Source organism: Pogoniulus pusillus, unplaced genomic scaffold (assembly GCF_015220805.1).
Source record: "Pogoniulus pusillus isolate bPogPus1 unplaced genomic scaffold, bPogPus1.pri scaffold_50_arrow_ctg1, whole genome shotgun sequence".
Taxonomy (NCBI): Eukaryota; Metazoa; Chordata; class Aves; order Piciformes; family Lybiidae; genus Pogoniulus; species Pogoniulus pusillus.
The window spans coordinates 1,339,604-1,346,862 of NW_026974708.1; the positions used below are offsets into that span (position 1 = coordinate 1,339,604).

The 7,259-nt window shown below is 59.7% G+C and overlaps 1 long non-coding RNA gene across 1 annotated transcript; it reads right to left on the minus strand.

The window, feature by feature from the left end:
• Nucleotides 1-1,365: 1,365 nt before the first annotated feature.
• LOC135174185 (uncharacterized) lies at nucleotides 1,366-6,847 on the minus strand. The gene is made up of 2 exons (XR_010301774.1): nucleotides 6,778-6,847; nucleotides 1,366-1,614 (listed from the first exon to the last, which is right to left on the minus strand). It is a non-coding gene; the product is annotated as an uncharacterized LOC135174185 (long non-coding RNA).
• Nucleotides 6,848-7,259: the final 412 nt, after the last annotated feature.

A 7,259-nucleotide genomic window follows, 5' to 3' on the forward strand; every position in this document is an offset into this window, starting at 1 on the left:
CTTTCCTCCCCACACTACTACACAGAAATGAATCATTTTAGCTTTGTCTTTATCCCCTGTGGTAGGATAAGATTCCCAATTATCTAACATGAACCCCAGTGGACTATCCCTGGGTACTGGTGGAAGTCTCATGGGAGCCAGGGGCTTGCTCTTCCCGTGTCCCATCTTCTGGAGCGCCCTCAATCAATCCGTGTGTGCGTTCACTCGCTTCCCCTGGTTCATGGCTCACACCCTCGCGGGCAATGAGAACCACACTACTGAGGGTCCCACTCACTTGGGTTAGTGCCGAGCTGCCGGCCCCCCTCTCATTCACACACACACACGCTGCGCCTCCAGGAAACCCGACCCAGACCGAACGGTATCCCCCACAGATTACTCACACGTCCTGCGCCTTCGTCCGGACCTTTGTGCACAAAGTTTACAGGGTCTGCGGCCTCCTTTGCCTCTTACTCTGAATTTGGGTTCGTCGGTGCAGCGGTGATAGAAGCTGGACTACCCGGGCCGCCGATAAACAGGTGGCAGGGCGCCCCCCAGGTAGAGCCAAAGCCTCTATCCTGCGTCTGCATCCGAGTCACGGCACCAAATTGTGATAAATTTCGAGGACAAAAATCTCAAAGTCCAATCGGAATTTATTTAATTACAACGAGCAAGCAGGATAAGAGGCAAGAATCAGCGCTGGACGGCAAGGGGGAGTCCCCGCTCCGCCCACTTGCCGCCGCCCAGCTGGTCCCGGTCCCCCCTTTTTATAGTCCGCCCGCCGCCGCTGACAGGTCCCCTTCGAGGTAAACAAGCACTCTGCGCATGTGCGTTGCTGTTGCCGAGGGGTTTCTTCCGACCCCCTGGTGATCGCTTGGCGGGAAACCTCTCAGGCAAGGCAGGCGGGAAAATCCTCTCAGGCAGGGCAGACCTCTGACCTGGGCTTCTGAAACTCAAAACTTATTAAAACCCTTCTATTACCTTATTTTAGTGAACAAAACATATTGTTCCCTATCACACCTATTTTGTGAAGGAGGGATCTGCTTCTGGCCTGGACACTGGGGTGGAGGCTGCACTCAGATGGTCTGTGGGAAGAGAGCTGCCAGTAGCTGCTTGGATGGAGTGGAGAGCAAGGGGAGGAGGAGAAGAAAGGTGGCTGTGGGCCCTGGTTGCAGAGTACCTGCAGCTGGCAGAGAGCCTCTCAGCAGCCCTGTACAGCTGGAGGAAGAAGTGAGCTCCTGAGAGGCAGTGATCTGTGGCCAGTGCAAAAGCCCCACGTGCTGGAGGGTAAGCACAGGCTGCTGGCATTGGGTCGCTGCCTCCAGGCTGGCTTAGAGGGCTGGGATGGAGACCTTCTGAAGATGAAGGCCTTCAGCTGTGGGTGAGTGCAAGGTGTGCTCAGTGCTGGCTGCCCCTCAGACACGCAGCAGCAGGAGTGTGCCATGGGCTGGAAGGCTCCCGATGGGGAAGGCTACTCCGCTGAGTGCAGCTACGCTGAGAACAGTCTCCAGCACAGGTGGGGATGGCAAGGTGAGCTCTGGCTGACCTCCTGGGGGTGAACATCTGCCTTGGCGCTGGGTACTGCCCTGCTTTGAGACAGAGTGAGCTCAAGGGGAGAGAGAGAAGGAAACCAGAGCCCTGTGGGTTGAGACAAGGAGAGTTTAATGCAAAGTAACTCAATGTACAGCACCTTCTGAGCAAGCAAAGCAAACCAAGGCAGCAGAACACACTCAGCAAACAAAGCAGCAAGTGGCAAAGGGCAGTGTCCAAGCCAAGTGAAAGAGACACAGACCCCAACCCAGAGAGTGGAAGAAAGCCCCCCAGAGCTGAACTCCAAGCCTCCCCACCCTCTGCTCCAGCCAGCACTTGTGCTACAAAGCTGGCGTGAGCAGCAGGGCAGCAGATTCTCATCAGCAGGCTGAACAGGCTGCCCCAGCTGCTCCCTGCCAGCCCAGAGCAGCACAGGTGTTTGTTGTAGCCTTGCTCCATCAGTCTCGGCCAAACCAAGGCCATGGCATCTTCACAAGACCTCCTCAGCTCTTTTGCAGCACAGCTTTGGGGGGCTTCAATTAAGACACAAAACTGCTGATGTGGCCTGGGTGCTGCAGTGACCTGGGCCCTGAAGCTACTGAATCAGCTTGCAGTAAGCCAGGTGGCTCCCCTGCCACTGGGGACAGCAGCAACAATGCCCTCAGCCTCTGGCGGCTCTGCAGGCTGCTCACTGCAGTCTTAGGGTTGGGGGTGCTGCACAGCACCCATCTGAGGAGGGGACTCAGTGCCCCCTGGCTGCGTTTGCAGATGGCACCACATTGGGTGGCAGTGCTGACCTGCTGCAGGGCAGGAGAGTCTGCAGAGGGATCTGGACAGGCTGCATCAATGGAGCAAGGTCAGGTGTATGAGGTGTAACAGAGCCAAGTGTGGGGTCCTGCACTGGGGTCACACCAACCTCAGGCAGCACTGCAGGCTTGGGGCACCTGGGGGTGCTGGTGGCATGCTGGCTGAGCACGAGCCAGCAGTGATGGGGCAATACACACAGGCAGCAGTGCCTGTGGAAGCTTGGCACTCTTGGTGCTCTGCAGCCTGTGTTGGGTCAAGAGAGGCCCTTAGAGGTGTCCCAGGGCCATCCTCTGTGAGGAACAGTCACTTGGCTTTCCTCCCAGCCCACTGGACTTGGGGCTTTTGTCCTCTCCTTGCCATGCCAGTTCATGCAATGGAACATCCACAGCAGTGGTTCGAAGGTGTCTGAGCAGCATCTTCCCAGCACAGCCACAGGTCCCTCTGTGCTGTGCAGGGGCAGTGGCTACAAGCAAGTCCAGTTCCCTGGAGCAAAGCTCTTTGCTTTTGGCTCTGAGGGCACCTCCATGGTGCCCTCTGCTCCTGCTGGGGGAGTCGTTTTGAAGGTAAGCCTGAGGTGCTCTCAGTGCTTCCATACAAGCTCCTGTAACGAGGTTGCAGCAGCAGCAGCCACTGGCAGTTGGGAGCAGCAGCTGCTCTCTATGCAAGCTGCTGCTGGGTTCATGCACTCTGTGTTGTAGCATTGCCTGCTGCTGAGCAAGGCTCTGACCCCTCTGCTGGCATTTGGCCCTCTGGCTGCAGCATGCACACTGCCGCTTCCCAAAGCTGCTCTGCAGCACTTGTCCTTAGGGTCTAGCTGAGCACAAAGCTCAGCTTTCATCTTTTGAATCTATTGATGCAGCTCAGCTCAGTGCAAAATGTGTGCCTGGTGCCTGCAGCTTCTCTTTACCCTGCCCTGTGAGCTTCCTGAGGCTGTGTTAGCCTCAGCCTGATCCAATCTTCCCCTTGGGGGCTGCAACCCAGGCCCAGGCTGAATGCTTCCCACTCTCCAAACTGCTGTGCCACAGTAACAAAAGGTTCCCGGTGCCACAGCCCTGCCCTGCCTCCTCTGGGCTCAATGCCCAGCAGCAGAAGCCATTGCAAGGCAGAGTAGATGCAAAGGTTCCTTTGCCCCTGCGGCATTCAGGAGCAGCTCTACTCACAACAGCTATAGTTGAGCCTTATTTGCTTGGCCTCAGCCCCTGCTCTTACCCTGCCTCCTGCAGCCTGCAACTGCTTCTCCGTGGCCGAAGCAGCAAAATGGGGAAGATCTCAGCGTTGTGCTTCATTCCCTATCAGCATTCCCAGTGGAGTCCCCAGCAGGCTTTGGCTGGGCTGCACCGCAGCCAGGTGCTTGCAGGCGTGGGGGCAATGCCTCTGATGCAGAAACCTGCCCCTGAAATCTGAACTTTCTGCCTTGCAGTCAAACAGTGAGGAGAAGGTTCTAGAGAGCTGCCTCTGCTTGGCAGGACACTGAGCTGCTCTTGTCCCAGTGCACTGCAGTGCAGCCATGGGCTGTGGCAGCTGCCTCACTGCCTCCATGCATGGCAAGGTTCAATAACAACCTCACTGGCTCCAGAGTCTCAAGGTGGGCAGTGCTGCAGGGGACAGAGCAAGAGTCGTGACAGAATCGCTGCCAACTGCACAGCAGCAGCTGCGTGGGACAGAAGGCAGCAACAGTGCTGCTGCTGCCGGCAGCTTCAGCTCTGCAGAGGCTGAGGTGGAGCCGAGGCAGGCGGCAGCACAGGGCCTGGAGCTCAGCTGGGGCAGAGTGGGAAGAGCTGTGCCAGAGCAGAGCTGTGTGCGGGCAGAGCCTTTGCTGTGCCCTTGGCTCCTCTGCCTCTCTCGGCCCTTTCTTCCTGCCGCTGTCTCTGCCCCCACCCCCTCCCCTCTCTGCCTCCTCCCTGCCCCCTCCCCCCCCCGCATCCCACCCCAGCCTAACTCCGCCCCCAACCCCCGCCTGATTAACTGCGCCCCCACTAACTGCGCCCCCACCCCTCCGCCTGTCTGACTCCGCCCCCACCCCCCCGCCTGTCTAACTCCGCCCCCACCCCCCCGCCTGACTAACTCCGCCCTCGCCTGCCTAACTCCGCCCCCACCCCCCCGCTTGCCTGACTCCGCCCCCACCCCCCTGCCTGCCTGACTCCACCCCCACCCTCCGCCTGCCTGACTCTGCCCCCACCCCTCCGCCCCACTCTCTGACTCCGCCCCTACCCCCTCCGCCCGGTGGGCGGTAGGAGGCAGAGAGGAGCAGGGCAGGGGCTGAGAAAGGGGCAGGAAGAAAACGGCCGAGAGAGAGGCAGAGCAGCAAAGGCAGCAGCAGCTCTTTCCCTCTGCCCCAGCTTAGCTCCGGGCACTCTGCTGCCGCCTGCCTCTGCCCCACCTCAGCCTCTGCAGCAGCCCTGCTGTGCCCCCAGCAGCTTCCCTCCCGCTGCTCCCCACCGCTGCCAGACCAGCACAAAGCTCAGCTTTCAGCTTTTTCATCCAGTCCTGCAGCTCAGCTCAGTGCAAAATGTCTGCTGCTGCCTGCAGCTTCTCTTGACCCTGCCCTGTCAGCTTCCTGAGCCTGGGCCAGCCTCACCCTCATCCACTCTGCCCCTTGGGGGCTGCAGCCCAGGCCCAGGCTGAATGCTTCCCACTCTCCAAATTAAACCCTCCCGCTCTCCAGAGTAACCTTTTGGTGCTGTGGCACAGCCCTGCCCTGCCTCCTCTGGGCTCAGTGCCCAGCAGCAGAAGCCACTGCAAGGCAGAGTAGATGCAAAGGTTCCTCCACCCCTGGGGCACTCAGGAGCAGCTCCAGAGTTGAGCCTTACTTGCTTGGCCTCAGCCCCTGCCCTCACCCTGCCTCCTGCAGCTGCTGCAGCTCAGCTGAGGCCAGCAGCCTGCGACTGCTTCTCCGTGGCCCAAGCAGCAGAGTGGGGAAGATCTCAGCCTTGTGCTTCATTAGCAGTGGGGAGAGGGACATGGAGTCCCCAGCAGGCCAGGTGCTGCTGCCTCTCACTCCTCTCCTTGCTCAAACCTGCAGGGGGCCCAGCAGAGCGAGGGAGGTTCCTCTCCCTTCCTACTCCACTCTGCTGTGGCTCTGCAGAAGGTGAGGCTGGAGCAGAGGCCAGAGCCAGCACAGGGCCTGCTGATCAGGTGGCACAGACTGGCCAGGGCTGTGCCAAACCAGAGCAGTCTTCTGGGAGAGCTTTTGTTGTGCTTTTTCTTTTGCCTTCTTTCTCTCCCACTCTTTCTCTGCCTCACTTTTTCTCTCCTCGTTGGTTTTTGCCTTTAGCATTGCTGCTTTCTTTCCCTCTCTTTTCACCTGCCTCAGCTCTCTCTCACTGTCCTGTCTCCAGCTCTGTCTCAGCTGGGCTGCTGCTCCTTGCTCCTCCAGACCACAGTGGCCTGCATCCTGCTGCTTCTCCCTCTCACGGACACTCAGCTGCCATTCACTCTCTCTCCCCGGCCCTGGCCTCAGCTCTGCCTCATCCAGAAGCACCTCCAACCTGCAGGCAGCAGTTGGCCTTTGCCATGTGCCCATGCAGGCAGCACAGCTGTGCCGTGCTCCATGGGCCAGCAGTCAGTGACAGCAGCCAGCACTGCCCCCAGCACCACACCCCACACGCAGGGCCTCAGCTTTCCCTGAAGGCAGGCAGAAAAGCCTTCCTGCCCTCCCAGGGGCACTGCAGGCAGCCTGCACCTGCCAGGCCCTGTGCAGCTCTGGAAGCCCAGGGGCTGATGTGCAGAAGCACCTTGCAAGCTCCAGTGCCAGGCCTGGCTCTGCTCGCAGGCAGCTCCCTGCACGGGGGCACAGCAGAGCTGGGCTCAGCTCCGCTTCCACTCAGGGGCACTGCTGGAGAGCAGGACACAGCCAGGCCTGCTACCTTGTGCCTGCCCACAGCCAACTCTCTTTGCCACGCTCCAGCCAGGAATGCCTCCCTGCAGCTTGCCATCGAGGCCAGGTCCTCCGGCTCTGGGCAGTGGCAGTGAGTCCCTTCTTAGTCCTGGACGTTCATCTTTGGAGGTCTGCTCGCTGCAGTATGGAGCTGCACCTTCTGGCCAAGGCATCCACAGGCACTGGAGCAGGAAGGAGAGCACAGTGCAGGCAACTAAAGAACTCCTGTCACGCTCTGGGCCTCCAGGGGCAAACACCCAGCAGCACCAGAGCCCAAGGAAAGCCTGCAGCCAAAAGTACCAAATCCCTGTCCCACAGCACTGCCTCAAGTGCTGCCTGAGCTCCCAGCCTCGGCCCTGCTCCAAACTGCAGCATCCCTGCCAACTCCTTCACAAGGATGCCATTGCCTGGCACTTGCTACCATCTCACCACACAACTCTCAAAGCCAGACAGCTGGGCAGCAGGCCAGGAGAGCAGCCTCCAGGCAGCAGAACAGAGGAACTCATCTCTCCCAGGCTCTCCAGGAGCACCTCGCCTCCAAACCACCCCACACCAACCCCCAAGCAACCAGGCTCTGACTGGCTTACCGAGGCAGCAGCTTGCAGGTCTTTATGAAGGGCTGCAGTGCTCCTGGCTTGCTCCTGGGCTGTGCTGCTCAGCTTGCAATGTTCACCTTGGACCCTGACAAGCAAGCACAGGCCTCAGCACAGGAGTGCACAAGAGCACAAAGCCCCAGAGAAGCCTGGGACACAACCTCACCTACAGCAAAAGCAGCTCTGGCCACCTTGTGCTGCCTTGCTGAGACACAAGAACACAGAGAGCAGAGCCTGGCTCCACTCTGAGCTCCTCACCGCTGCAGGCCTCCTGCCAGCTCTTGGACAGATGCAGTTCCCCTGCAGGCATCCTCCAGGTGGGTTCCTGCAAGTTCTGCCTTGGCTTCTGTGCTGCTTCCACTTAGGAACTGAGCTCCTCCTGCTGCACCTCTGGGCTCAGTCTCTGGGCAGTGACTGCGCTCCCTGAAGCCCAGGGCATGGCTGTGCTGCCGCTGCCTGCTGCTAGGAGAGGAGGC